At 55.1% G+C, this 24,932-nt stretch overlaps 58 non-coding genes across 58 annotated transcripts; 47 read left to right on the top strand and 11 right to left on the bottom strand.

Annotated features, from left to right (window-relative positions):
* Positions 1-322: 322 nt before the first annotated feature.
* Trnam-cau lies at positions 323-395 on the top strand. The gene has a single exon. It is a non-coding gene; the product is annotated as a tRNA-Met (tRNA).
* A 305-nt stretch (positions 396-700) lies between these two features.
* Positions 701-772, top strand: Trnae-uuc. The gene has a single exon. It is a non-coding gene; the product is annotated as a tRNA-Glu (tRNA).
* A 198-nt stretch (positions 773-970) lies between these two features.
* Positions 971-1,044, top strand: Trnai-aau. The gene has a single exon. It is a non-coding gene; the product is annotated as a tRNA-Ile (tRNA).
* Positions 1,045-1,632: 588 nt separating this feature from the next.
* Trnag-ucc lies at positions 1,633-1,704 on the bottom strand. The gene has a single exon. It is a non-coding gene; the product is annotated as a tRNA-Gly (tRNA).
* A 325-nt stretch (positions 1,705-2,029) lies between these two features.
* On the top strand, positions 2,030-2,100 carry Trnag-gcc. Its single transcript has one exon. It is a non-coding gene; the product is annotated as a tRNA-Gly (tRNA).
* A 380-nt stretch (positions 2,101-2,480) lies between these two features.
* Trnam-cau lies at positions 2,481-2,553 on the top strand. Its single transcript has one exon. It is a non-coding gene; the product is annotated as a tRNA-Met (tRNA).
* A 305-nt stretch (positions 2,554-2,858) lies between these two features.
* Positions 2,859-2,930, top strand: Trnae-uuc. The gene has a single exon. It is a non-coding gene; the product is annotated as a tRNA-Glu (tRNA).
* A 198-nt stretch (positions 2,931-3,128) lies between these two features.
* On the top strand, positions 3,129-3,202 carry Trnai-aau. The gene has a single exon. It is a non-coding gene; the product is annotated as a tRNA-Ile (tRNA).
* A 598-nt stretch (positions 3,203-3,800) lies between these two features.
* On the bottom strand, positions 3,801-3,872 carry Trnag-ucc. The gene has a single exon. It is a non-coding gene; the product is annotated as a tRNA-Gly (tRNA).
* A 325-nt stretch (positions 3,873-4,197) lies between these two features.
* Trnag-gcc lies at positions 4,198-4,268 on the top strand. The gene has a single exon. It is a non-coding gene; the product is annotated as a tRNA-Gly (tRNA).
* Positions 4,269-4,648: 380 nt separating this feature from the next.
* Trnam-cau lies at positions 4,649-4,721 on the top strand. Its single transcript has one exon. It is a non-coding gene; the product is annotated as a tRNA-Met (tRNA).
* A 305-nt stretch (positions 4,722-5,026) lies between these two features.
* Trnae-uuc lies at positions 5,027-5,098 on the top strand. Its single transcript has one exon. It is a non-coding gene; the product is annotated as a tRNA-Glu (tRNA).
* Positions 5,099-5,296: 198 nt separating this feature from the next.
* Positions 5,297-5,370, top strand: Trnai-aau. Its single transcript has one exon. It is a non-coding gene; the product is annotated as a tRNA-Ile (tRNA).
* Positions 5,371-5,968: 598 nt separating this feature from the next.
* Positions 5,969-6,040, bottom strand: Trnag-ucc. The gene has a single exon. It is a non-coding gene; the product is annotated as a tRNA-Gly (tRNA).
* A 326-nt stretch (positions 6,041-6,366) lies between these two features.
* Trnag-gcc lies at positions 6,367-6,436 on the top strand. The gene has a single exon. It is a non-coding gene; the product is annotated as a tRNA-Gly (tRNA).
* Positions 6,437-6,816: 380 nt separating this feature from the next.
* Positions 6,817-6,889, top strand: Trnam-cau. Its single transcript has one exon. It is a non-coding gene; the product is annotated as a tRNA-Met (tRNA).
* Positions 6,890-7,194: 305 nt separating this feature from the next.
* Trnae-uuc lies at positions 7,195-7,266 on the top strand. The gene has a single exon. It is a non-coding gene; the product is annotated as a tRNA-Glu (tRNA).
* Positions 7,267-7,464: 198 nt separating this feature from the next.
* Trnai-aau lies at positions 7,465-7,538 on the top strand. The gene has a single exon. It is a non-coding gene; the product is annotated as a tRNA-Ile (tRNA).
* A 598-nt stretch (positions 7,539-8,136) lies between these two features.
* On the bottom strand, positions 8,137-8,208 carry Trnag-ucc. Its single transcript has one exon. It is a non-coding gene; the product is annotated as a tRNA-Gly (tRNA).
* A 325-nt stretch (positions 8,209-8,533) lies between these two features.
* Positions 8,534-8,604, top strand: Trnag-gcc. Its single transcript has one exon. It is a non-coding gene; the product is annotated as a tRNA-Gly (tRNA).
* A 380-nt stretch (positions 8,605-8,984) lies between these two features.
* On the top strand, positions 8,985-9,057 carry Trnam-cau. Its single transcript has one exon. It is a non-coding gene; the product is annotated as a tRNA-Met (tRNA).
* Positions 9,058-9,362: 305 nt separating this feature from the next.
* Positions 9,363-9,434, top strand: Trnae-uuc. Its single transcript has one exon. It is a non-coding gene; the product is annotated as a tRNA-Glu (tRNA).
* Positions 9,435-9,632: 198 nt separating this feature from the next.
* On the top strand, positions 9,633-9,706 carry Trnai-aau. Its single transcript has one exon. It is a non-coding gene; the product is annotated as a tRNA-Ile (tRNA).
* Positions 9,707-10,304: 598 nt separating this feature from the next.
* On the bottom strand, positions 10,305-10,376 carry Trnag-ucc. Its single transcript has one exon. It is a non-coding gene; the product is annotated as a tRNA-Gly (tRNA).
* Positions 10,377-10,701: 325 nt separating this feature from the next.
* On the top strand, positions 10,702-10,772 carry Trnag-gcc. Its single transcript has one exon. It is a non-coding gene; the product is annotated as a tRNA-Gly (tRNA).
* A 380-nt stretch (positions 10,773-11,152) lies between these two features.
* On the top strand, positions 11,153-11,225 carry Trnam-cau. Its single transcript has one exon. It is a non-coding gene; the product is annotated as a tRNA-Met (tRNA).
* Positions 11,226-11,530: 305 nt separating this feature from the next.
* On the top strand, positions 11,531-11,602 carry Trnae-uuc. The gene has a single exon. It is a non-coding gene; the product is annotated as a tRNA-Glu (tRNA).
* A 198-nt stretch (positions 11,603-11,800) lies between these two features.
* Trnai-aau lies at positions 11,801-11,874 on the top strand. Its single transcript has one exon. It is a non-coding gene; the product is annotated as a tRNA-Ile (tRNA).
* Positions 11,875-12,472: 598 nt separating this feature from the next.
* Positions 12,473-12,544, bottom strand: Trnag-ucc. The gene has a single exon. It is a non-coding gene; the product is annotated as a tRNA-Gly (tRNA).
* A 325-nt stretch (positions 12,545-12,869) lies between these two features.
* On the top strand, positions 12,870-12,940 carry Trnag-gcc. Its single transcript has one exon. It is a non-coding gene; the product is annotated as a tRNA-Gly (tRNA).
* Positions 12,941-13,320: 380 nt separating this feature from the next.
* Positions 13,321-13,393, top strand: Trnam-cau. Its single transcript has one exon. It is a non-coding gene; the product is annotated as a tRNA-Met (tRNA).
* A 305-nt stretch (positions 13,394-13,698) lies between these two features.
* Trnae-uuc lies at positions 13,699-13,770 on the top strand. Its single transcript has one exon. It is a non-coding gene; the product is annotated as a tRNA-Glu (tRNA).
* Positions 13,771-13,968: 198 nt separating this feature from the next.
* Positions 13,969-14,042, top strand: Trnai-aau. The gene has a single exon. It is a non-coding gene; the product is annotated as a tRNA-Ile (tRNA).
* A 598-nt stretch (positions 14,043-14,640) lies between these two features.
* On the bottom strand, positions 14,641-14,712 carry Trnag-ucc. Its single transcript has one exon. It is a non-coding gene; the product is annotated as a tRNA-Gly (tRNA).
* Positions 14,713-15,037: 325 nt separating this feature from the next.
* On the top strand, positions 15,038-15,108 carry Trnag-gcc. The gene has a single exon. It is a non-coding gene; the product is annotated as a tRNA-Gly (tRNA).
* Positions 15,109-15,488: 380 nt separating this feature from the next.
* Positions 15,489-15,561, top strand: Trnam-cau. The gene has a single exon. It is a non-coding gene; the product is annotated as a tRNA-Met (tRNA).
* A 305-nt stretch (positions 15,562-15,866) lies between these two features.
* Trnae-uuc lies at positions 15,867-15,938 on the top strand. The gene has a single exon. It is a non-coding gene; the product is annotated as a tRNA-Glu (tRNA).
* Positions 15,939-16,136: 198 nt separating this feature from the next.
* On the top strand, positions 16,137-16,210 carry Trnai-aau. The gene has a single exon. It is a non-coding gene; the product is annotated as a tRNA-Ile (tRNA).
* Positions 16,211-16,808: 598 nt separating this feature from the next.
* Trnag-ucc lies at positions 16,809-16,880 on the bottom strand. Its single transcript has one exon. It is a non-coding gene; the product is annotated as a tRNA-Gly (tRNA).
* A 325-nt stretch (positions 16,881-17,205) lies between these two features.
* Trnag-gcc lies at positions 17,206-17,276 on the top strand. The gene has a single exon. It is a non-coding gene; the product is annotated as a tRNA-Gly (tRNA).
* Positions 17,277-17,656: 380 nt separating this feature from the next.
* Trnam-cau lies at positions 17,657-17,729 on the top strand. Its single transcript has one exon. It is a non-coding gene; the product is annotated as a tRNA-Met (tRNA).
* A 305-nt stretch (positions 17,730-18,034) lies between these two features.
* Positions 18,035-18,106, top strand: Trnae-uuc. The gene has a single exon. It is a non-coding gene; the product is annotated as a tRNA-Glu (tRNA).
* A 198-nt stretch (positions 18,107-18,304) lies between these two features.
* On the top strand, positions 18,305-18,378 carry Trnai-aau. Its single transcript has one exon. It is a non-coding gene; the product is annotated as a tRNA-Ile (tRNA).
* A 598-nt stretch (positions 18,379-18,976) lies between these two features.
* Positions 18,977-19,048, bottom strand: Trnag-ucc. Its single transcript has one exon. It is a non-coding gene; the product is annotated as a tRNA-Gly (tRNA).
* Positions 19,049-19,373: 325 nt separating this feature from the next.
* On the top strand, positions 19,374-19,444 carry Trnag-gcc. Its single transcript has one exon. It is a non-coding gene; the product is annotated as a tRNA-Gly (tRNA).
* A 380-nt stretch (positions 19,445-19,824) lies between these two features.
* Trnam-cau lies at positions 19,825-19,897 on the top strand. The gene has a single exon. It is a non-coding gene; the product is annotated as a tRNA-Met (tRNA).
* Positions 19,898-20,202: 305 nt separating this feature from the next.
* Positions 20,203-20,274, top strand: Trnae-uuc. Its single transcript has one exon. It is a non-coding gene; the product is annotated as a tRNA-Glu (tRNA).
* Positions 20,275-20,472: 198 nt separating this feature from the next.
* On the top strand, positions 20,473-20,546 carry Trnai-aau. Its single transcript has one exon. It is a non-coding gene; the product is annotated as a tRNA-Ile (tRNA).
* Positions 20,547-21,144: 598 nt separating this feature from the next.
* On the bottom strand, positions 21,145-21,216 carry Trnag-ucc. The gene has a single exon. It is a non-coding gene; the product is annotated as a tRNA-Gly (tRNA).
* A 325-nt stretch (positions 21,217-21,541) lies between these two features.
* Trnag-gcc lies at positions 21,542-21,612 on the top strand. Its single transcript has one exon. It is a non-coding gene; the product is annotated as a tRNA-Gly (tRNA).
* A 380-nt stretch (positions 21,613-21,992) lies between these two features.
* On the top strand, positions 21,993-22,065 carry Trnam-cau. The gene has a single exon. It is a non-coding gene; the product is annotated as a tRNA-Met (tRNA).
* Positions 22,066-22,370: 305 nt separating this feature from the next.
* Positions 22,371-22,442, top strand: Trnae-uuc. The gene has a single exon. It is a non-coding gene; the product is annotated as a tRNA-Glu (tRNA).
* Positions 22,443-22,640: 198 nt separating this feature from the next.
* Trnai-aau lies at positions 22,641-22,714 on the top strand. Its single transcript has one exon. It is a non-coding gene; the product is annotated as a tRNA-Ile (tRNA).
* Positions 22,715-23,312: 598 nt separating this feature from the next.
* On the bottom strand, positions 23,313-23,384 carry Trnag-ucc. The gene has a single exon. It is a non-coding gene; the product is annotated as a tRNA-Gly (tRNA).
* Positions 23,385-23,709: 325 nt separating this feature from the next.
* Positions 23,710-23,780, top strand: Trnag-gcc. The gene has a single exon. It is a non-coding gene; the product is annotated as a tRNA-Gly (tRNA).
* Positions 23,781-24,160: 380 nt separating this feature from the next.
* On the top strand, positions 24,161-24,233 carry Trnam-cau. Its single transcript has one exon. It is a non-coding gene; the product is annotated as a tRNA-Met (tRNA).
* A 305-nt stretch (positions 24,234-24,538) lies between these two features.
* Positions 24,539-24,610, top strand: Trnae-uuc. The gene has a single exon. It is a non-coding gene; the product is annotated as a tRNA-Glu (tRNA).
* Positions 24,611-24,808: 198 nt separating this feature from the next.
* Positions 24,809-24,882, top strand: Trnai-aau. The gene has a single exon. It is a non-coding gene; the product is annotated as a tRNA-Ile (tRNA).
* The last annotated feature ends 50 nt before the right edge of the window (positions 24,883-24,932 follow it).

Raw genomic sequence — 24,932 nt, 5'->3', positions numbered from 1 at the left:
TCCGCAAGAATATATAGCTGGATTCCCTTGAGAAGAACCGAGAACGCAGCACTCGCCGGTCCCCACTAGGACGCTCGCATGATGTTCTGCAGACTAGCGTCGGCTTGGCCTCACAAGTTGCTGTGTCCAGGTGCCTCCGAGGCACTGAGCTTTAACGACAAGGAGTGCTGCCTATCGTTGCAACAGCTGCAGCAACACCGCAATCAACTGGGCCGGCAGTGCGCGTGTAGCAACAGAACACGTTACCCAGGAAGTACAGTGTCTCTACGTCTAATATTGGGTACGGTATTTACCCAGTTTCCAGGACCAGTGGTGCACCCGTGCCTCGGTAGCGCAGTAGGCAGCGCGTAAGTCTCATAATCTTAAGGTCGTGAGTTCGATCCTCACCCGGGGCATTTAATTTTCTGTGACTGATGGTGGCGCTGTTGCTAGGGCGCCAACGTAGTTCTTGTTTGTTATCCACAACTTTTCAACGCTTCAGCGGGAAAATGTTTACCTCCTGTTATTGCTACTTACAGCTTCCCTTTTCCTCTTCTCCCAGCAGAGCATGAAGCCAAAAGCATTGCTCTGCGGCGTTTGAGGTGCGCGCCTTGCCAGTCAGTCTGTGCAAAGATGCTCGCAAAGAGAGAAGGGCGCCGACGCGGCACTCGACACGAAATGCGACAAGCGACCGTACGAACGGTCGAACGAAACGGCCGCATCCGGTGTGGTCTAGTGGCTAGGATACCTGGCTTTCACCCAGGAGGCCCGGGTTCGATTCCCGGTACCGGAACGGAATTTTTTCCACACGAGTCGTGACAAGTTTGAGCTGTCCGAGCGGCCGTTTCCCGTCCTGCTCGCAATATAGCTACTGTTTCGTGACCGTCAGCAGAATATAGACTAGGGAAGCAGACGCACGACGACCATAGAAATGGTGTACGGCTTCATGCCACCCGTTTCCAGCGTAGGGCTGAGCAACTGCATCTGCTGGGGCCCGTTAGCTCAGTTGGTTAGAGCGTCGTGCTAATAACGCGAAGGTCGTGGGTTCGATCCCCCCACGGGCCACTACTCTTTTACTACTACGAAAAGGCAGCGCCGATTTCAGCTGGCGAGTGTGATGACCAAAAGATCATCACCCTGCGTGGAAGTTGACAGAGGATCCGAACCCGACTCGTCGGGAAGCGCTACATCATTCACTCGGCAATGGCCATAATATCTTGAATACACTGGTTCTCAACCGATAAAGAGAAAATGAAAGAAAATGTCCGATTGCCGATGCGCAACCACTTTGGCCCCTGTCAGTACTTGGGCGGGTGAGCGCATGGGAACACAGGGTACTATTGGCAGTTTTACTTCCTATTTTTGTTTCTCCTTAGTTTTCGGAGCTGCAGCCCGATTCGGTCAGGGAGACGCCACCGTGAAATGAAGGGGGCGTGCTGTGTGTCCATCGCCTAGCCTCACCTCTCTTTACCTCTCTCAGTCGTTTCTCGTGCTTGTCGTTTTGATATAGGCCGATTTGAGAGCGTCAGCTCTCGCGTCAGCCGAGCAAAGTCGAGACACACTAAGGGCTGGTATGCAGCGAGTAGGAGGCCGGAAAAACAATAATTTAAGAGCGCGTGGCAAAAGTACTCATACGCGAAATTAAAAGCCTGCTGCGGTGGCCGGGAATCGAACCCGGATCAACTGCTTGGAAGGCAACTATGCTGACCATTACACCACCACCGCACAAGCGAGCGCCCCGCCTCCGCGCTGTGTCGGCTTCCCGCCTGTCGGCAGCGGCCGAAGGTGATCGTACCTGGCAGGCGCATTTCGAGGTAGGCTAGGGGAGCACATCCAGACGCATTCGGACAGCGTATCCGCGCACATTTCGCATCCTTTGGCAAGAGTCGGCGCCGGCGAGGACCGCGTTCTGGCGGCATTTTTAAGCAGTGCAGTGCAGGATTCAGCGTCTGCAGCATCTTCTCCACAGAATGCTACGGCGCTTGACGGCAGTCCCACTTTCCCTTGAGACATCTGCTCGGGAAGCAGCGTGAAGTTGCCGCTGGCCCCAGCATCGGTGGTTCAGTGGTAGAATGCTCGCCTGCCACGCGGGCGGCCCGGGTTCGATTCCCGGCCGATGCATCATTTTGCTTTTCCCGCGATAATGCTGCCGTGTGGCTTGCGCGCTTGAGATGCACGATCCGCAAGAATATATAGCTGGATTCCCTTGAGAAGAACCGAGAACGCAGCACTCGCCGGTCCCCACTAGGACGCTCGCATGATGTTCTGCAGACTAGCGTCGGCTTGGCCTCACAAGTTGCTGTGTCCAGGTGCCTCCGAGGCACTGAGCTTTAACGACAAGGAGTGCTGCCTATCGTTGCAACAGCTGCAGCAACACCGCAATCAACTGGGCCGGCAGTGCGCGTGTAGCAACAGAACACGTTACCCAGGAAGTACAGTGTCTCTACGTCTAATATTGGGTACGGTATTTACCCAGTTTCCAGGACCAGTGGTGCACCCGTGCCTCGGTAGCGCAGTAGGCAGCGCGTAAGTCTCATAATCTTAAGGTCGTGAGTTCGATCCTCACCCGGGGCATTTAATTTTCTGTGACTGATGGTGGCGCTGTTGCTAGGGCGCCAACGTAGTTCTTGTTTGTTATCCACAACTTTTCAACGCTTCAGCGGGAAAATGTTTACCTCCTGTTATTGCTACTTACAGCTTCCCTTTTCCTCTTCTCCCAGCAGAGCATGAAGCCAAAAGCATTGCTCTGCGGCGTTTGAGGTGCGCGCCTTGCCAGTCAGTCTGTGCAAAGATGCTCGCAAAGAGAGAAGGGCGCCGACGCGGCACTCGACACGAAATGCGACAAGCGACCGTACGAACGGTCGAACGAAACGGCCGCATCCGGTGTGGTCTAGTGGCTAGGATACCTGGCTTTCACCCAGGAGGCCCGGGTTCGATTCCCGGTACCGGAACGGAATTTTTTCCACACGAGTCGTGACAAGTTTGAGCTGTCCGAGCGGCCGTTTCCCGTCCTGCTCGCAATATAGCTACTGTTTCGTGACCGTCAGCAGAATATAGACTAGGGAAGCAGACGCACGACGACCATAGAAATGGTGTACGGCTTCATGCCACCCGTTTCCAGCGTAGGGCTGAGCAACTGCATCTGCTGGGGCCCGTTAGCTCAGTTGGTTAGAGCGTCGTGCTAATAACGCGAAGGTCGTGGGTTCGATCCCCCCACGGGCCACTACTCTTTTACTACTACGAAAAGGCAGCGCCGATTTCAGCTGGCGAGTGTGATGACCAAAAGATCATCACCCTGCGTGGAAGTTGACAGAGGATCCGAACCCGACTCGTCGGGAAGCGCTACATCATTCACTCGGCAATGGCCATAATATCTTGAATACACTGGTTCTCAACCGATAAAGAGAAAATGAAAGAAAATGTCCGATTGCCGATGCGCAACCACTTTGGCCCCTGTCAGTACTTGGGCGGGTGAGCGCATGGGAACACAGGGTACTATTGGCAGTTTTACTTCCTATTTTTGTTTCTCCTTAGTTTTCGGAGCTGCAGCCCGATTCGGTCAGGGAGACGCCACCGTGAAATGAAGGGGGCGTGCTGTGTGTCCATCGCCTAGCCTCACCTCTCTTTACCTCTCTCAGTCGTTTCTCGTGCTTGTCGTTTTGATATAGGCCGATTTGAGAGCGTCAGCTCTCGCGTCAGCCGAGCAAAGTCGAGACAAGTCGAGACACACTAAGGGCTGGTATGCAGCGAGTAGGAGGCCGGAAAAACAATAATTTAAGAGCGCGTGGCAAAAGTACTCATACGCGAAATTAAAAGCCTGCTGCGGTGGCCGGGAATCGAACCCGGATCAACTGCTTGGAAGGCAACTATGCTGACCATTACACCACCACCGCACAAGCGAGCGCCCCGCCTCCGCGCTGTGTCGGCTTCCCGCCTGTCGGCAGCGGCCGAAGGTGATCGTACCTGGCAGGCGCATTTCGAGGTAGGCTAGGGGAGCACATCCAGACGCATTCGGACAGCGTATCCGCGCACATTTCGCATCCTTTGGCAAGAGTCGGCGCCGGCGAGGACCGCGTTCTGGCGGCATTTTTAAGCAGTGCAGTGCAGGATTCAGCGTCTGCAGCATCTTCTCCACAGAATGCTACGGCGCTTGACGGCAGTCCCACTTTCCCTTGAGACATCTGCTCGGGAAGCAGCGTGAAGTTGCCGCTGGCCCCAGCATCGGTGGTTCAGTGGTAGAATGCTCGCCTGCCACGCGGGCGGCCCGGGTTCGATTCCCGGCCGATGCATCATTTTGCTTTTCCCGCGATAATGCTGCCGTGTGGCTTGCGCGCTTGAGATGCACGATCCGCAAGAATATATAGCTGGATTCCCTTGAGAAGAACCGAGAACGCAGCACTCGCCGGTCCCCACTAGGACGCTCGCATGATGTTCTGCAGACTAGCGTCGGCTTGGCCTCACAAGTTGCTGTGTCCAGGTGCCTCCGAGGCACTGAGCTTTAACGACAAGGAGTGCTGCCTATCGTTGCAACAGCTGCAGCAACACCGCAATCAACTGGGCCGGCAGTGCGCGTGTAGCAACAGAACACGTTACCCAGGAAGTACAGTGTCTCTACGTCTAATATTGGGTACGGTATTTACCCAGTTTCCAGGACCAGTGGTGCACCCGTGCCTCGGTAGCGCAGTAGGCAGCGCGTAAGTCTCATAATCTTAAGGTCGTGAGTTCGATCCTCACCCGGGGCATTTAATTTTCTGTGACTGATGGTGGCGCTGTTGCTAGGGCGCCAACGTAGTTCTTGTTTGTTATCCACAACTTTTCAACGCTTCAGCGGGAAAATGTTTACCTCCTGTTATTGCTACTTACAGCTTCCCTTTTCCTCTTCTCCCAGCAGAGCATGAAGCCAAAAGCATTGCTCTGCGGCGTTTGAGGTGCGCGCCTTGCCAGTCAGTCTGTGCAAAGATGCTCGCAAAGAGAGAAGGGCGCCGACGCGGCACTCGACACGAAATGCGACAAGCGACCGTACGAACGGTCGAACGAAACGGCCGCATCCGGTGTGGTCTAGTGGCTAGGATACCTGGCTTTCACCCAGGAGGCCCGGGTTCGATTCCCGGTACCGGAACGGAATTTTTTCCACACGAGTCGTGACAAGTTTGAGCTGTCCGAGCGGCCGTTTCCCGTCCTGCTCGCAATATAGCTACTGTTTCGTGACCGTCAGCAGAATATAGACTAGGGAAGCAGACGCACGACGACCATAGAAATGGTGTACGGCTTCATGCCACCAGTTTCCAGCGTAGGGCTGAGCAACTGCATCTGCTGGGGCCCGTTAGCTCAGTTGGTTAGAGCGTCGTGCTAATAACGCGAAGGTCGTGGGTTCGATCCCCCCACGGGCCACTACTCTTTTACTACTACGAAAAGGCAGCGCCGATTTCAGCTGGCGAGTGTGATGACCAAAAGATCATCACCCTGCGTGGAAGTTGACAGAGGATCCGAACCCGACTCGTCGGGAAGCGCTACATCATTCACTCGGCAATGGCCATAATATCTTGAATACACTGGTTCTCAACCGATAAAGAGAAAATGAAAGAAAATGTCCGATTGCCGATGCGCAACCACTTTGGCCCCTGTCAGTACTTGGGCGGGTGAGCGCATGGGAACACAGGGTACTATTGGCAGTTTTACTTCCTATTTTTGTTTCTCCTTAGTTTTCGGAGCTGCAGCCCGATTCGGTCAGGGAGACGCCACCGTGAAATGAAGGGGGCGTGCTGTGTGTCCATCGCCTAGCCTCACCTCTCTTTACCTCTCTCAGTCGTTTCTCGTGCTTGTCGTTTTGATATAGGCCGATTTGAGAGCGTCAGCTCTCGCGTCAGCCGAGCAAAGTCGAGACAAGTCGAGACACACTAAGGGCTGGTATGCAGCGAGTAGGAGGCCGGAAAAACAATAATTTAAGAGCGCGTGGCAAAAGTACTCATACGCGAAATTAAAAGCCTGCTGCGGTGGCCGGGAATCGAACCCGGATCAACTGCTTGGAAGGCAACTATGCTGACCATTACACCACCACCGCACAAGCGAGCGCCCCGCCTCCGCGCTGTGTCGGCTTCCCGCCTGTCGGCAGCGGCCGAAGGTGATCGTACCTGGCAGGCGCATTTCGAGGTAGGCTAGGGGAGCACATCCAGACGCATTCGGACAGCGTATCCGCGCACATTTCGCATCCTTTGGCAAGAGTCGGCGCCGGCGAGGACCGCGTTCTGGCGGCATTTTTAAGCAGTGCAGTGCAGGATTCAGCGTCTGCAGCATCTTCTCCACAGAATGCTACGGCGCTTGACGGCAGTCCCACTTTCCCTTGAGACATCTGCTCGGGAAGCAGCGTGAAGTTGCCGCTGGCCCCCAGCATCGGTGGTTCAGTGGTAGAATGCTCGCCTGCCACGCGGGCGGCCCGGTTCGATTCCCGGCCGATGCATCATTTTGCTTTTCCCGCGATAATGCTGCCGTGTGGCTTGCGCGCTTGAGATGCACGATCCGCAAGAATATATAGCTGGATTCCCTTGAGAAGAACCGAGAACGCAGCACTCGCCGGTCCCCACTAGGACGCTCGCATGATGTTCTGCAGACTAGCGTCGGCTTGGCCTCACAAGTTGCTGTGTCCAGGTGCCTCCGAGGCACTGAGCTTTAACGACAAGGAGTGCTGCCTATCGTTGCAACAGCTGCAGCAACACCGCAATCAACTGGGCCGGCAGTGCGCGTGTAGCAACAGAACACGTTACCCAGGAAGTACAGTGTCTCTACGTCTAATATTGGGTACGGTATTTACCCAGTTTCCAGGACCAGTGGTGCACCCGTGCCTCGGTAGCGCAGTAGGCAGCGCGTAAGTCTCATAATCTTAAGGTCGTGAGTTCGATCCTCACCCGGGGCATTTAATTTTCTGTGACTGATGGTGGCGCTGTTGCTAGGGCGCCAACGTAGTTCTTGTTTGTTATCCACAACTTTTCAACGCTTCAGCGGGAAAATGTTTACCTCCTGTTATTGCTACTTACAGCTTCCCTTTTCCTCTTCTCCCAGCAGAGCATGAAGCCAAAAGCATTGCTCTGCGGCGTTTGAGGTGCGCGCCTTGCCAGTCAGTCTGTGCAAAGATGCTCGCAAAGAGAGAAGGGCGCCGACGCGGCACTCGACACGAAATGCGACAAGCGACCGTACGAACGGTCGAACGAAACGGCCGCATCCGGTGTGGTCTAGTGGCTAGGATACCTGGCTTTCACCCAGGAGGCCCGGGTTCGATTCCCGGTACCGGAACGGAATTTTTTCCACACGAGTCGTGACAAGTTTGAGCTGTCCGAGCGGCCGTTTCCCGTCCTGCTCGCAATATAGCTACTGTTTCGTGACCGTCAGCAGAATATAGACTAGGGAAGCAGACGCACGACGACCATAGAAATGGTGTACGGCTTCATGCCACCAGTTTCCAGCGTAGGGCTGAGCAACTGCATCTGCTGGGGCCCGTTAGCTCAGTTGGTTAGAGCGTCGTGCTAATAACGCGAAGGTCGTGGGTTCGATCCCCCCACGGGCCACTACTCTTTTACTACTACGAAAAGGCAGCGCCGATTTCAGCTGGCGAGTGTGATGACCAAAAGATCATCACCCTGCGTGGAAGTTGACAGAGGATCCGAACCCGACTCGTCGGGAAGCGCTACATCATTCACTCGGCAATGGCCATAATATCTTGAATACACTGGTTCTCAACCGATAAAGAGAAAATGAAAGAAAATGTCCGATTGCCGATGCGCAACCACTTTGGCCCCTGTCAGTACTTGGGCGGGTGAGCGCATGGGAACACAGGGTACTATTGGCAGTTTTACTTCCTATTTTTGTTTCTCCTTAGTTTTCGGAGCTGCAGCCCGATTCGGTCAGGGAGACGCCACCGTGAAATGAAGGGGGCGTGCTGTGTGTCCATCGCCTAGCCTCACCTCTCTTTACCTCTCTCAGTCGTTTCTCGTGCTTGTCGTTTTGATATAGGCCGATTTGAGAGCGTCAGCTCTCGCGTCAGCCGAGCAAAGTCGAGACAAGTCGAGACACACTAAGGGCTGGTATGCAGCGAGTAGGAGGCCGGAAAAACAATAATTTAAGAGCGCGTGGCAAAAGTACTCATACGCGAAATTAAAAGCCTGCTGCGGTGGCCGGGAATCGAACCCGGATCAACTGCTTGGAAGGCAACTATGCTGACCATTACACCACCACCGCACAAGCGAGCGCCCCGCCTCCGCGCTGTGTCGGCTTCCCGCCTGTCGGCAGCGGCCGAAGGTGATCGTACCTGGCAGGCGCATTTCGAGGTAGGCTAGGGGAGCACATCCAGACGCATTCGGACAGCGTATCCGCGCACATTTCGCATCCTTTGGCAAGAGTCGGCGCCGGCGAGGACCGCGTTCTGGCGGCATTTTTAAGCAGTGCAGTGCAGGATTCAGCGTCTGCAGCATCTTCTCCACAGAATGCTACGGCGCTTGACGGCAGTCCCACTTTCCCTTGAGACATCTGCTCGGGAAGCAGCGTGAAGTTGCCGCTGGCCCCAGCATCGGTGGTTCAGTGGTAGAATGCTCGCCTGCCACGCGGGCGGCCCGGGTTCGATTCCCGGCCGATGCATCATTTTGCTTTTCCCGCGATAATGCTGCCGTGTGGCTTGCGCGCTTGAGATGCACGATCCGCAAGAATATATAGCTGGATTCCCTTGAGAAGAACCGAGAACGCAGCACTCGCCGGTCCCCACTAGGACGCTCGCATGATGTTCTGCAGACTAGCGTCGGCTTGGCCTCACAAGTTGCTGTGTCCAGGTGCCTCCGAGGCACTGAGCTTTAACGACAAGGAGTGCTGCCTATCGTTGCAACAGCTGCAGCAACACCGCAATCAACTGGGCCGGCAGTGCGCGTGTAGCAACAGAACACGTTACCCAGGAAGTACAGTGTCTCTACGTCTAATATTGGGTACGGTATTTACCCAGTTTCCAGGACCAGTGGTGCACCCGTGCCTCGGTAGCGCAGTAGGCAGCGCGTAAGTCTCATAATCTTAAGGTCGTGAGTTCGATCCTCACCCGGGGCATTTAATTTTCTGTGACTGATGGTGGCGCTGTTGCTAGGGCGCCAACGTAGTTCTTGTTTGTTATCCACAACTTTTCAACGCTTCAGCGGGAAAATGTTTACCTCCTGTTATTGCTACTTACAGCTTCCCTTTTCCTCTTCTCCCAGCAGAGCATGAAGCCAAAAGCATTGCTCTGCGGCGTTTGAGGTGCGCGCCTTGCCAGTCAGTCTGTGCAAAGATGCTCGCAAAGAGAGAAGGGCGCCGACGCGGCACTCGACACGAAATGCGACAAGCGACCGTACGAACGGTCGAACGAAACGGCCGCATCCGGTGTGGTCTAGTGGCTAGGATACCTGGCTTTCACCCAGGAGGCCCGGGTTCGATTCCCGGTACCGGAACGGAATTTTTTCCACACGAGTCGTGACAAGTTTGAGCTGTCCGAGCGGCCGTTTCCCGTCCTGCTCGCAATATAGCTACTGTTTCGTGACCGTCAGCAGAATATAGACTAGGGAAGCAGACGCACGACGACCATAGAAATGGTGTACGGCTTCATGCCACCAGTTTCCAGCGTAGGGCTGAGCAACTGCATCTGCTGGGGCCCGTTAGCTCAGTTGGTTAGAGCGTCGTGCTAATAACGCGAAGGTCGTGGGTTCGATCCCCCCACGGGCCACTGCTCTTTTACTACTACGAAAAGGCAGCGCCGATTTCAGCTGGCGAGTGTGATGACCAAAAGATCATCACCCTGCGTGGAAGTTGACAGAGGATCCGAACCCGACTCGTCGGGAAGCGCTACATCATTCACTCGGCAATGGCCATAATATCTTGAATACACTGGTTCTCAACCGATAAAGAGAAAATGAAAGAAAATGTCCGATTGCCGATGCGCAACCACTTTGGCCCCTGTCAGTACTTGGGCGGGTGAGCGCATGGGAACACAGGGTACTATTGGCAGTTTTACTTCCTATTTTTGTTTCTCCTTAGTTTTCGGAGCTGCAGCCCGATTCGGTCAGGGAGACGCCACCGTGAAATGAAGGGGGCGTGCTGTGTGTCCATCGCCTAGCCTCACCTCTCTTTACCTCTCTCAGTCGTTTCTCGTGCTTGTCGTTTTGATATAGGCCGATTTGAGAGCGTCAGCTCTCGCGTCAGCCGAGCAAAGTCGAGACAAGTCGAGACACACTAAGGGCTGGTATGCAGCGAGTAGGAGGCCGGAAAAACAATAATTTAAGAGCGCGTGGCAAAAGTACTCATACGCGAAATTAAAAGCCTGCTGCGGTGGCCGGGAATCGAACCCGGATCAACTGCTTGGAAGGCAACTATGCTGACCATTACACCACCACCGCACAAGCGAGCGCCCCGCCTCCGCGCTGTGTCGGCTTCCCGCCTGTCGGCAGCGGCCGAAGGTGATCGTACCTGGCAGGCGCATTTCGAGGTAGGCTAGGGGAGCACATCCAGACGCATTCGGACAGCGTATCCGCGCACATTTCGCATCCTTTGGCAAGAGTCGGCGCCGGCGAGGACCGCGTTCTGGCGGCATTTTTAAGCAGTGCAGTGCAGGATTCAGCGTCTGCAGCATCTTCTCCACAGAATGCTACGGCGCTTGACGGCAGTCCCACTTTCCCTTGAGACATCTGCTCGGGAAGCAGCGTGAAGTTGCCGCTGGCCCCAGCATCGGTGGTTCAGTGGTAGAATGCTCGCCTGCCACGCGGGCGGCCCGGGTTCGATTCCCGGCCGATGCATCATTTTGCTTTTCCCGCGATAATGCTGCCGTGTGGCTTGCGCGCTTGAGATGCACGATCCGCAAGAATATATAGCTGGATTCCCTTGAGAAGAACCGAGAACGCAGCACTCGCCGGTCCCCACTAGGACGCTCGCATGATGTTCTGCAGACTAGCGTCGGCTTGGCCTCACAAGTTGCTGTGTCCAGGTGCCTCCGAGGCACTGAGCTTTAACGACAAGGAGTGCTGCCTATCGTTGCAACAGCTGCAGCAACACCGCAATCAACTGGGCCGGCAGTGCGCGTGTAGCAACAGAACACGTTACCCAGGAAGTACAGTGTCTCTACGTCTAATATTGGGTACGGTATTTACCCAGTTTCCAGGACCAGTGGTGCACCCGTGCCTCGGTAGCGCAGTAGGCAGCGCGTAAGTCTCATAATCTTAAGGTCGTGAGTTCGATCCTCACCCGGGGCATTTAATTTTCTGTGACTGATGGTGGCGCTGTTGCTAGGGCGCCAACGTAGTTCTTGTTTGTTATCCACAACTTTTCAACGCTTCAGCGGGAAAATGTTTACCTCCTGTTATTGCTACTTACAGCTTCCCTTTTCCTCTTCTCCCAGCAGAGCATGAAGCCAAAAGCATTGCTCTGCGGCGTTTGAGGTGCGCGCCTTGCCAGTCAGTCTGTGCAAAGATGCTCGCAAAGAGAGAAGGGCGCCGACGCGGCACTCGACACGAAATGCGACAAGCGACCGTACGAACGGTCGAACGAAACGGCCGCATCCGGTGTGGTCTAGTGGCTAGGATACCTGGCTTTCACCCAGGAGGCCCGGGTTCGATTCCCGGTACCGGAACGGAATTTTTTCCACACGAGTCGTGACAAGTTTGAGCTGTCCGAGCGGCCGTTTCCCGTCCTGCTCGCAATATAGCTACTGTTTCGTGACCGTCAGCAGAATATAGACTAGGGAAGCAGACGCACGACGACCATAGAAATGGTGTACGGCTTCATGCCACCAGTTTCCAGCGTAGGGCTGAGCAACTGCATCTGCTGGGGCCCGTTAGCTCAGTTGGTTAGAGCGTCGTGCTAATAACGCGAAGGTCGTGGGTTCGATCCCCCCACGGGCCACTGCTCTTTTACTACTACGAAAAGGCAGCGCCGATTTCAGCTGGCGAGTGTGATGACCAAAAGATCATCACCCTGCGTGGAAGTTGACAGAGGATCCGAACCCGACTCGTCGGGAAGCGCTACATCATTCACTCGGCAATGGCCATAATATCTTGAATACACTGGTTCTCAACCGATAAAGAGAAAATGAAAGAAAATGTCCGATTGCCGATGCGCAACCACTTTGGCCCCTGTCAGTACTTGGGCGGGTGAGCGCATGGGAACACAGGGTACTATTGGCAGTTTTACTTCCTATTTTTGTTTCTCCTTAGTTTTCGGAGCTGCAGCCCGATTCGGTCAGGGAGACGCCACCGTGAAATGAAGGGGGCGTGCTGTGTGTCCATCGCCTAGCCTCACCTCTCTTTACCTCTCTCAGTCGTTTCTCGTGCTTGTCGTTTTGATATAGGCCGATTTGAGAGCGTCAGCTCTCGCGTCAGCCGAGCAAAGTCGAGACAAGTCGAGACACACTAAGGGCTGGTATGCAGCGAGTAGGAGGCCGGAAAAACAATAATTTAAGAGCGCGTGGCAAAAGTACTCATACGCGAAATTAAAAGCCTGCTGCGGTGGCCGGGAATCGAACCCGGATCAACTGCTTGGAAGGCAACTATGCTGACCATTACACCACCACCGCACAAGCGAGCGCCCCGCCTCCGCGCTGTGTCGGCTTCCCGCCTGTCGGCAGCGGCCGAAGGTGATCGTACCTGGCAGGCGCATTTCGAGGTAGGCTAGGGGAGCACATCCAGACGCATTCGGACAGCGTATCCGCGCACATTTCGCATCCTTTGGCAAGAGTCGGCGCCGGCGAGGACCGCGTTCTGGCGGCATTTTTAAGCAGTGCAGTGCAGGATTCAGCGTCTGCAGCATCTTCTCCACAGAATGCTACGGCGCTTGACGGCAGTCCCACTTTCCCTTGAGACATCTGCTCGGGAAGCAGCGTGAAGTTGCCGCTGGCCCCAGCATCGGTGGTTCAGTGGTAGAATGCTCGCCTGCCACGCGGGCGGCCCGGGTTCGATTCCCGGCCGATGCATCATTTTGCTTTTCCCGCGATAATGCTGCCGTGTGGCTTGCGCGCTTGAGATGCACGATCCGCAAGAATATATAGCTGGATTCCCTTGAGAAGAACCGAGAACGCAGCACTCGCCGGTCCCCACTAGGACGCTCGCATGATGTTCTGCAGACTAGCGTCGGCTTGGCCTCACAAGTTGCTGTGTCCAGGTGCCTCCGAGGCACTGAGCTTTAACGACAAGGAGTGCTGCCTATCGTTGCAACAGCTGCAGCAACACCGCAATCAACTGGGCCGGCAGTGCGCGTGTAGCAACAGAACACGTTACCCAGGAAGTACAGTGTCTCTACGTCTAATATTGGGTACGGTATTTACCCAGTTTCCAGGACCAGTGGTGCACCCGTGCCTCGGTAGCGCAGTAGGCAGCGCGTAAGTCTCATAATCTTAAGGTCGTGAGTTCGATCCTCACCCGGGGCATTTAATTTTCTGTGACTGATGGTGGCGCTGTTGCTAGGGCGCCAACGTAGTTCTTGTTTGTTATCCACAACTTTTCAACGCTTCAGCGGGAAAATGTTTACCTCCTGTTATTGCTACTTACAGCTTCCCTTTTCCTCTTCTCCCAGCAGAGCATGAAGCCAAAAGCATTGCTCTGCGGCGTTTGAGGTGCGCGCCTTGCCAGTCAGTCTGTGCAAAGATGCTCGCAAAGAGAGAAGGGCGCCGACGCGGCACTCGACACGAAATGCGACAAGCGACCGTACGAACGGTCGAACGAAACGGCCGCATCCGGTGTGGTCTAGTGGCTAGGATACCTGGCTTTCACCCAGGAGGCCCGGGTTCGATTCCCGGTACCGGAACGGAATTTTTTCCACACGAGTCGTGACAAGTTTGAGCTGTCCGAGCGGCCGTTTCCCGTCCTGCTCGCAATATAGCTACTGTTTCGTGACCGTCAGCAGAATATAGACTAGGGAAGCAGACGCACGACGACCATAGAAATGGTGTACGGCTTCATGCCACCAGTTTCCAGCGTAGGGCTGAGCAACTGCATCTGCTGGGGCCCGTTAGCTCAGTTGGTTAGAGCGTCGTGCTAATAACGCGAAGGTCGTGGGTTCGATCCCCCCACGGGCCACTACTCTTTTACTACTACGAAAAGGCAGCGCCGATTTCAGCTGGCGAGTGTGATGACCAAAAGATCATCACCCTGCGTGGAAGTTGACAGAGGATCCGAACCCGACTCGTCGGGAAGCGCTACATCATTCACTCGGCAATGGCCATAATATCTTGAATACACTGGTTCTCAACCGATAAAGAGAAAATGAAAGAAAATGTCCGATTGCCGATGCGCAACCACTTTGGCCCCTGTCAGTACTTGGGCGGGTGAGCGCATGGGAACACAGGGTACTATTGGCAGTTTTACTTCCTATTTTTGTTTCTCCTTAGTTTTCGGAGCTGCAGCCCGATTCGGTCAGGGAGACGCCACCGTGAAATGAAGGGGGCGTGCTGTGTGTCCATCGCCTAGCCTCACCTCTCTTTACCTCTCTCAGTCGTTTCTCGTGCTTGTCGTTTTGATATAGGCCGATTTGAGAGCGTCAGCTCTCGCGTCAGCCGAGCAAAGTCGAGACAAGTCGAGACACACTAAGGGCTGGTATGCAGCGAGTAGGAGGCCGGAAAAACAATAATTTAAGAGCGCGTGGCAAAAGTACTCATACGCGAAATTAAAAGCCTGCTGCGGTGGCCGGGAATCGAACCCGGATCAACTGCTTGGAAGGCAACTATGCTGACCATTACACCACCACCGCACAAGCGAGCGCCCCGCCTCCGCGCTGTGTCGGCTTCCCGCCTGTCGGCAGCGGCCGAAGGTGATCGTACCTGGCAGGCGCATTTCGAGGTAGGCTAGGGGAGCACATCCAGACGCATTCGGACAGCGTATCCGCGCACATTTCGCATCCTTTGGCAAGAGTCGGCGCCGGCGAGGACCGCGTTCTGGCGGCATTTTTAAGCAGTGCAGTGCAGGATTCAGCGTCTGCAGCATCTTCTCCACAGAATGCTACGGCGCTTGACGGCAGTCCCACTTTCCCTTGAGACATCTGCTCGGGAAGCAGCGTGAAGTTGCCGCTGGCCCCAGCATCGGTGGTTCAGTGGTAGAATGCTCGCCTGCCACGCGGGCGGCCCGGGTTCGATTCCCGGCCGATGCATCATTTTGCTTTTCCCGCGATAATGCTGCCGTGTGGCTTGCGCGCTTGAGATGCACGATCCGCAAGAATATATAGCTGGATTCCCTTGAGAAGAACCGAGAACGCAGCACTCGCCGGTCCCCACTAGGACGCTCGCATGATGTTCTGCAGACTAGCGTCGGCTTGGCCTCACAAGTTGCTGTGTCCAGGTGCCTCCGAGGCACTGAGCTTTAACGACAAGGAGTGCTGCCTATCGTTGCAACAGCTGCAGCAACACCGCAATCAACTGGGCCGGCAGTGCGCGTGTAGCAACAGAACACGTTACCCAGGAAGTACAGTGTCTCTACGTCTAATATTGGGTACGGTATTTACCCAGTTTCCAGGACCAGTGGTGCACCCGTGCCTCGGTAGCGCAGTAGGCAGCGCGTAAGTCTCATAATCTTAAGGTCGTGAGTTCGATCCTCACCCGGGGCATTTAATTTTCTGTGACTGATGGTGGCGCTGTTGCTAGGGCGCCAACGTAGTTCTTGTTTGTTATCCACAACTTTTCAACGCTTCAGCGGGAAAATGTTTACCTCCTGTTATTGCTACTTACAGCTTCCCTTTTCCTCTTCTCCCAGCAGAGCATGAAGCCAAAAGCATTGCTCTGCGGCGTTTGAGGTGCGCGCCTTGCCAGTCAGTCTGTGCAAAGATGCTCGCAAAGAGAGAAGGGCGCCGACGCGGCACTCGACACGAAATGCGACAAGCGACCGTACGAACGGTCGAACGAAACGGCCGCATCCGGTGTGGTCTAGTGGCTAGGATACCTGGCTTTCACCCAGGAGGCCCGGGTTCGATTCCCGGTACCGGAACGGAATTTTTTCCACACGAGTCGTGACAAGTTTGAGCTGTCCGAGCGGCCGTTTCCCGTCCTGCTCGCAATATAGCTACTGTTTCGTGACCGTCAGCAGAATATAGACTAGGGAAGCAGACGCACGACGACCATAGAAATGGTGTACGGCTTCATGCCACCAGTTTCCAGCGTAGGGCTGAGCAACTGCATCTGCTGGGGCCCGTTAGCTCAGTTGGTTAGAGCGTCGTGCTAATAACGCGAAGGTCGTGGGTTCGATCCCCCCACGGGCCACTACTCTTTTACTACTACGAAAAGGCAGCGCCGATTTCAGCTGGCGAGTGTGATGACCAAAAGATCATCACCCTGCGTGGAAGTTGACAGAGGATCCGAACCCGACTCGTCGGGAAGCGCTACATCATTCACTCGGCAATGGCCATAATATCTTGAATACACTGGTTCTCAACCGATAAAGAGAAAATGAAAGAAAATGTCCGATTGCCGATGCGCAACCACTTTGGCCCCTGTCAGTACTTGGGCGGGTGAGCGCATGGGAACACAGGGTACTATTGGCAGTTTTACTTCCTATTTTTGTTTCTCCTTAGTTTTCGGAGCTGCAGCCCGATTCGGTCAGGGAGACGCCACCGTGAAATGAAGGGGGCGTGCTGTGTGTCCATCGCCTAGCCTCACCTCTCTTTACCTCTCTCAGTCGTTTCTCGTGCTTGTCGTTTTGATATAGGCCGATTTGAGAGCGTCAGCTCTCGCGTCAGCCGAGCAAAGTCGAGACAAGTCGAGACACACTAAGGGCTGGTATGCAGCGAGTAGGAGGCCGGAAAAACAATAATTTAAGAGCGCGTGGCAAAAGTACTCATACGCGAAATTAAAAGCCTGCTGCGGTGGCCGGGAATCGAACCCGGATCAACTGCTTGGAAGGCAACTATGCTGACCATTACACCACCACCGCACAAGCGAGCGCCCCGCCTCCGCGCTGTGTCGGCTTCCCGCCTGTCGGCAGCGGCCGAAGGTGATCGTACCTGGCAGGCGCATTTCGAGGTAGGCTAGGGGAGCACATCCAGACGCATTCGGACAGCGTATCCGCGCACATTTCGCATCCTTTGGCAAGAGTCGGCGCCGGCGAGGACCGCGTTCTGGCGGCATTTTTAAGCAGTGCAGTGCAGGATTCAGCGTCTGCAGCATCTTCTCCACAGAATGCTACGGCGCTTGACGGCAGTCCCACTTTCCCTTGAGACATCTGCTCGGGAAGCAGCGTGAAGTTGCCGCTGGCCCCAGCATCGGTGGTTCAGTGGTAGAATGCTCGCCTGCCACGCGGGCGGCCCGGGTTCGATTCCCGGCCGATGCATCATTTTGCTTTTCCCGCGATAATGCTGCCGTGTGGCTTGCGCGCTTGAGATGCACGATCCGCAAGAATATATAGCTGGATTCCCTTGAGAAGAACCGAGAACGCAGCACTCGCCGGTCCCCACTAGGACGCTCGCATGATGTTCTGCAGACTAGCGTCGGCTTGGCCTCACAAGTTGCTGTGTCCAGGTGCCTCCGAGGCACTGAGCTTTAACGACAAGGAGTGCTGCCTATCGTTGCAACAGCTGCAGCAACACCGCAATCAACTGGGCCGGCAGTGCGCGTGTAGCAACAGAACACGTTACCCAGGAAGTACAGTGTCTCTACGTCTAATATTGGGTACGGTATTTACCCAGTTTCCAGGACCAGTGGTGCACCCGTGCCTCGGTAGCGCAGTAGGCAGCGCGTAAGTCTCATAATCTTAAGGTCGTGAGTTCGATCCTCACCCGGGGCATTTAATTTTCTGTGACTGATGGTGGCGCTGTTGCTAGGGCGCCAACGTAGTTCTTGTTTGTTATCCACAACTTTTCAACGCTTCAGCGGGAAAATGTTTACCTCCTGTTATTGCTACTTACAGCTTCCCTTTTCCTCTTCTCCCAGCAGAGCATGAAGCCAAAAGCATTGCTCTGCGGCGTTTGAGGTGCGCGCCTTGCCAGTCAGTCTGTGCAAAGATGCTCGCAAAGAGAGAAGGGCGCCGACGCGGCACTCGACACGAAATGCGACAAGCGACCGTACGAACGGTCGAACGAAACGGCCGCATCCGGTGTGGTCTAGTGGCTAGGATACCTGGCTTTCACCCAGGAGGCCCGGGTTCGATTCCCGGTACCGGAACGGAATTTTTTCCACACGAGTCGTGACAAGTTTGAGCTGTCCGAGCGGCCGTTTCCCGTCCTGCTCGCAATATAGCTACTGTTTCGTGACCGTCAGCAGAATATAGACTAGGGAAGCAGACGCACGACGACCATAGAAATGGTGTACGGCTTCATGCCACCAGTTTCCAGCGTAGGGCTGAGCAACTGCATCTGCTGGGGCCCGTTAGCTCAGTTGGTTAGAGCGTCGTGCTAATAACGCGAAGGTCGTGGGTTCGATCCCCCCACGGGCCACTACTCTTTTACTACTACGAAAAGGCAGCGCCGATTTCAGCTGGCGAGTGTGATGACCAAAAGATCATCACCCTGCGTGGAAGTTGACAGAGGATCCGAACCCGACTCGTCGGGAAGCGCTACATCATTCACTCGGCAATGGCCATAATATCTTGAATACACTGGTTCTCAACCGATAAAGAGAAAATGAAAGAAAATGTCCGATTGCCGATGCGCAACCACTTTGGCCCCTGTCAGTACTTGGGCGGGTGAGCGCATGGGAACACAGGGTACTATTGGCAGTTTTACTTCCTATTTTTGTTTCTCCTTAGTTTTCGGAGCTGCAGCCCGATTCGGTCAGGGAGACGCCACCGTGAAATGAAGGGGGCGTGCTGTGTGTCCATCGCCTAGCCTCACCTCTCTTTACCTCTCTCAGTCGTTTCTCGTGCTTGTCGTTTTGATATAGGCCGATTTGAGAGCGTCAGCTCTCGCGTCAGCCGAGCAAAGTCGAGACAAGTCGAGACACACTAAGGGCTGGTATGCAGCGAGTAGGAGGCCGGAAAAACAATAATTTAAGAGCGCGTGGCAAAAGTACTCATACGCGAAATTAAAAGCCTGCTGCGGTGGCCGGGAATCGAACCCGGATCAACTGCTTGGAAGGCAACTATGCTGACCATTACACCACCACCGCACAAGCGAGCGCCCCGCCTCCGCGCTGTGTCGGCTTCCCGCCTGTCGGCAGCGGCCGAAGGTGATCGTACCTGGCAGGCGCATTTCGAGGTAGGCTAGGGGAGCACATCCAGACGCATTCGGACAGCGTATCCGCGCACATTTCGCATCCTTTGGCAAGAGTCGGCGCCGGCGAGGACCGCGTTCTGGCGGCATTTTTAAGCAGTGCAGTGCAGGATTCAGCGTCTGCAGCATCTTCTCCACAGAATGCTACGGCGCTTGACGGCAGTCCCACTTTCCCTTGAGACATCTGCTCGGGAAGCAGCGTGAAGTTGCCGCTGGCCCCAGCATCGGTGGTTCAGTGGTAGAATGCTCGCCTGCCACGCGGGCGGCCCGGGTTCGATTCCCGGCCGATGCATCATTTTGCTTTTCCCGCGATAATGCTGCCGTGTGGCTTGCGCGCTTGAGATGCACGATCCGCAAGAATATATAGCTGGATTCCCTTGAGAAGAACCGAGAACGCAGCACTCGCCGGTCCCCACTAGGACGCTCGCATGATGTTCTGCAGACTAGCGTCGGCTTGGCCTCACAAGTTGCTGTGTCCAGGTGCCTCCGAGGCACTGAGCTTTAACGACAAGGAGTGCTGCCTATCGTTGCAACAGCTGCAGCAACACCGCAATCAACTGGGCCGGCAGTGCGCGTGTAGCAACAGAACACGTTACCCAGGAAGTACAGTGTCTCTACGTCTAATATTGGGTACGGTATTTACCCAGTTTCCAGGACCAGTGGTGCACCCGTGCCTCGGTAGCGCAGTAGGCAGCGCGTAAGTCTCATAATCTTAAGGTCGTGAGTTCGATCCTCACCCGGGGCATTTAATTTTCTGTGACTGATGGTGGCGCTGTTGCTAGGGCGCCAACGTAGTTCTTGTTTGTTATCCACAACTTTTCAACGCTTCAGCGGGAAAATGTTTACCTCCTGTTATTGCTACTTACAGCTTCCCTTTTCCTCTTCTCCCAGCAGAGCATGAAGCCAAAAGCATTGCTCTGCGGCGTTTGAGGTGCGCGCCTTGCCAGTCAGTCTGTGCAAAGATGCTCGCAAAGAGAGAAGGGCGCCGACGCGGCACTCGACACGAAATGCGACAAGCAACCGTACGAACGGTCGAACGAAACGGCCGCATCCGGTGTGGTCTAGTGGCTAGGATACCTGGCTTTCACCCAGGAGGCCCGGGTTCGATTCCCGGTACCGGAACGGAATTTTTTCCACACGAGTCGTGACAAGTTTGAGCTGTCCGAGCGGCCGTTTCCCGTCCTGCTCGCAATATAGCTACTGTTTCGTGACCGTCAGCAGAATATAGACTAGGGAAGCAGACGCACGACGACCATAGAAATGGTGTACGGCTTCATGCCACCAGTTTCCAGCGTAGGGCTGAGCAACTGCATCTGCTGGGGCCCGTTAGCTCAGTTGGTTAGAGCGTCGTGCTAATAACGCGAAGGTCGTGGGTTCGATCCCCCCACGGGCCACTGCTCTTTTACTACTACGAAAAGGCAGCGCCGATTTCAGCTGGCGAGTGTGATGACCAAAAGATCATCACCCTGCGTGGAAGTTGACAGAGGATCCGAACCCGACTCGTCGGGAAGCGCTACATCATTCACTCGGCAATGGCCATAATATCTTGAATACACTGGTTCTCAACCGATAAAGAGAAAATGAAAGAAAATGTCCGATTGCCGATGCGCAACCACTTTGGCCCCTGTCAGTACTTGGGCGGGTGAGCGCATGGGAACACAGGGTACTATTGGCAGTTTTACTTCCTATTTTTGTTTCTCCTTAGTTTTCGGAGCTGCAGCCCGATTCGGTCAGGGAGACGCCACCGTGAAATGAAGGGGGCGTGCTGTGTGTCCATCGCCTAGCCTCACCTCTCTTTACCTCTCTCAGTCGTTTCTCGTGCTTGTCGTTTTGATATAGGCCGATTTGAGAGCGTCAGCTCTCGCGTCAGCCGAGCAAAGTCGAGACAAGTCGAGACACACTAAGGGCTGGTATGCAGCGAGTAGGAGGCCGGAAAAACAATAATTTAAGAGCGCGTGGCAAAAGTACTCATACGCGAAATTAAAAGCCTGCTGCGGTGGCCGGGAATCGAACCCGGATCAACTGCTTGGAAGGCAACTATGCTGACCATTACACCACCACCGCACAAGCGAGCGCCCCGCCTCCGCGCTGTGTCGGCTTCCCGCCTGTCGGCAGCGGCCGAAGGTGATCGTACCTGGCAGGCGCATTTCGAGGTAGGCTAGGGGAGCACATCCAGACGCATTCGGACAGCGTATCCGCGCACATTTCGCATCCTTTGGCAAGAGTCGGCGCCGGCGAGGACCGCGTTCTGGCGGCATTTTTAAGCAGTGCAGTGCAGGATTCAGCGTCTGCAGCATCTTCTCCACAGAATGCTACGGCGCTTGACGGCAGTCCCACTTTCCCTTGAGACATCTGCTCGGGAAGCAGCGTGAAGTTGCCGCTGGCCCCAGCATCGGTGGTTCAGTGGTAGAATGCTCGCCTGCCACGCGGGCGGCCCGGGTTCGATTCCCGGCCGATGCATCATTTTGCTTTTCCCGCGATAATGCTGCCGTGTGGCTTGCGCGCTTGAGATGCACGATCCGCAAGAATATATAGCTGGATTCCCTTGAGAAGAACCGAGAACGCAGCACTCGCCGGTCCCCACTAGGACGCTCGCATGATGTTCTGCAGACTAGCGTCGGCTTGGCCTCACAAGTTGCTGTGTCCAGGTGCCTCCGAGGCACTGAGCTTTAACGACAAGGAGTGCTGCCTATCGTTGCAACAGCTGCAGCAACACCGCAATCAACTGGGCCGGCAGTGCGCGTGTAGCAACAGAACACGTTACCCAGGAAGTACAGTGTCTCTACGTCTAATATTGGGTACGGTATTTACCCAGTTTCCAGGACCAGTGGTGCACCCGTGCCTCGGTAGCGCAGTAGGCAGCGCGTAAGTCTCATAATCTTAAGGTCGTGAGTTCGATCCTCACCCGGGGCATTTAATTTTCTGTGACTGATGGTGGCGCTGTTGCTAGGGCGCCAACGTAGTTCTTGTTTGTTATCCACAACTTTTCAACGCTTCAGCGGGAAAATGTTTACCTCCTGTTATTGCTACTTACAGCTTCCCTTTTCCTCTTCTCCCAGCAGAGCATGAAGCCAAAAGCATTGCTCTGCGGCGTTTGAGGTGCGCGCCTTGCCAGTCAGTCTGTGCAAAGATGCTCGCAAAGAGAGAAGGGCGCCGACGCGGCACTCGACACGAAATGCGACAAGCGACCGTACGAACGGTCGAACGAAACGGCCGCATCCGGTGTGGTCTAGTGGCTAGGATACCTGGCTTTCACCCAGGAGGCCCGGGTTCGATTCCCGGTACCGGAACGGAATTTTTTCCACACGAGTCGTGACAAGTTTGAGCTGTCCGAGCGGCCGTTTCCCGTCCTGCTCGCAATATAGCTACTGTTTCGTGACCGTCAGCAGAATATAGACTAGGGAAGCAGACGCACGACGACCATAGAAATGGTGTACGGCTTCATGCCACCAGTTTCCAGCGTAGGGCTGAGCAACTGCATCTGCTGGGGCCCGTTAGCTCAGTTGGTTAGAGCGTCGTGCTAATAACGCGAAGGTCGTGGGTTCGATCCCCCCACGGGCCACTGCTCTTTTACTACTACGAAAAGGCAGCGCCGATTTCAGCTGGCGAGTGTGATGACCAAAAGATCATCACCCTGCGTGGAAGTTGACAGAGGATCCGAACCCGACTCGTCGGGAAGCGCTACATCATTCACTCGGCAATGGCCATAATATCTTGAATACACTGGTTCTCAACCGATAAAGAGAAAATGAAAGAAAATGTCCGATTGCCGATGCGCAACCACTTTGGCCCCTGTCAGTACTTGGGCGGGTGAGCGCATGGGAACACAGGGTACTATTGGCAGTTTTACTTCCTATTTTTGTTTCTCCTTAGTTTTCGGAGCTGCAGCCCGATTCGGTCAGGGAGACGCCACCGTGAAATGAAGGGGGCGTGCTGTGTGTCCATCGCCTAGCCTCACCTCTCTTTACCTCTCTCAGTCGTTTCTCGTGCTTGTCGTTTTGATATAGGCCGATTTGAGAGCGTCAGCTCTCGCGTCAGCCGAGCAAAGTCGAGACAAGTCGAGACACACTAAGGGCTGGTATGCAGCGAGTAGGAGGCCGGAAAAACAATAATTTAAGAGCGCGTGGCAAAAGTACTCATACGCGAAATTAAAAGCCTGCTGCGGTGGCCGGGAATCGAACCCGGATCAACTGCTTGGAAGGCAACTATGCTGACCATTACACCACCACCGCACAAGCGAGCGCCCCGCCTCCGCGCTGTGTCGGCTTCCCGCCTGTCGGCAGCGGCCGAAGGTGATCGTACCTGGCAGGCGCATTTCGAGGTAGGCTAGGGGAGCACATCCAGACGCATTCGGACAGCGTATCCGCGCACATTTCGCATCCTTTGGCAAGAGTCGGCGCCGGCGAGGACCGCGTTCTGGCGGCATTTTTAAGCAGTGCAGTGCAGGATTCAGCGTCTGCAGCATCTTCTCCACAGAATGCTACGGCGCTTGACGGCAGTCCCACTTTCCCTTGAGACATCTGCTCGGGAAGCAGCGTGAAGTTGCCGCTGGCCCCAGCATCGGTGGTTCAGTGGTAGAATGCTCGCCTGCCACGCGGGCGGCCCGGGTTCGATTCCCGGCCGATGCATCATTTTGCTTTTCCCGCGATAATGCTGCCGTGTGGCTTGCGCGCTTGAGATGCACGATCCGCAAGAATATATAGCTGGATTCCCTTGAGAAGAACCGAGAACGCAGCACTCGCCGGTCCCCACTAGGACGCTCGCATGATGTTCTGCAGACTAGCGTCGGCTTGGCCTCACAAGTTGCTGTGTCCAGGTGCCTCCGAGGCACTGAGCTTTAACGACAAGGAGTGCTGCCTATCGTTGCAACAGCTGCAGCAACACCGCAATCAACTGGGCCGGCAGTGCGCGTGTAGCAACAGAACACGTTACCCAGGAAGTACAGTGTCTCTACGTCTAATATTGGGTACGGTATTTACCCAGTTTCCAGGACCAGTGGTGCACCCGTGCCTCGGTAGCGCAGTAGGCAGCGCGTAAGTCTCATAATCTTAAGGTCGTGAGTTCGATCCTCACCCGGGGCATTTAATTTTCTGTGACTGATGGTGGCGCTGTTGCTAGGGCGCCAACGTAGTTCTTGTTTGTTATCCACAACTTTTCAACGCTTCAGCGGGAAAATGTTTACCTCCTGTTATTGCTACTTACAGCTTCCCTTTTCCTCTTCTCCCAGCAGAGCATGAAGCCAAAAGCATTGCTCTGCGGCGTTTGAGGTGCGCGCCTTGCCAGTCAGTCTGTGCAAAGATGCTCGCAAAGAGAGAAGGGCGCCGACGCGGCACTCGACACGAAATGCGACAAGCGACCGTACGAACGGTCGAACGAAACGGCCGCATCCGGTGTGGTCTAGTGGCTAGGATACCTGGCTTTCACCCAGGAGGCCCGGGTTCGATTCCCGGTACCGGAACGGAATTTTTTCCACACGAGTCGTGACAAGTTTGAGCTGTCCGAGCGGCCGTTTCCCGTCCTGCTCGCAATATAGCTACTGTTTCGTGACCGTCAGCAGAATATAGACTAGGGAAGCAGACGCACGACGACCATAGAAATGGTGTACGGCTTCATGCCACCCGTTTCCAGCGTAGGGCTGAGCAACTGCATCTGCTGGGGCCCGTTAGCTCAGTTGGTTAGAGCGTCGTGCTAATAACGCGAAGGTCGTGGGTTCGATCCCCCCACGGGCCACTACTCTTTTACTACTACGAAAAGGCAGCGCCGATTTCAGCTGGCGAGTG

This window comes from Schistocerca piceifrons, unplaced genomic scaffold, assembly GCF_021461385.2.
Source record: "Schistocerca piceifrons isolate TAMUIC-IGC-003096 unplaced genomic scaffold, iqSchPice1.1 HiC_scaffold_345, whole genome shotgun sequence".
Taxonomy (NCBI): domain Eukaryota; kingdom Metazoa; phylum Arthropoda; class Insecta; order Orthoptera; family Acrididae; genus Schistocerca; species Schistocerca piceifrons.
This window is presented reverse-complemented; position numbering and strand designations above follow the sequence as displayed.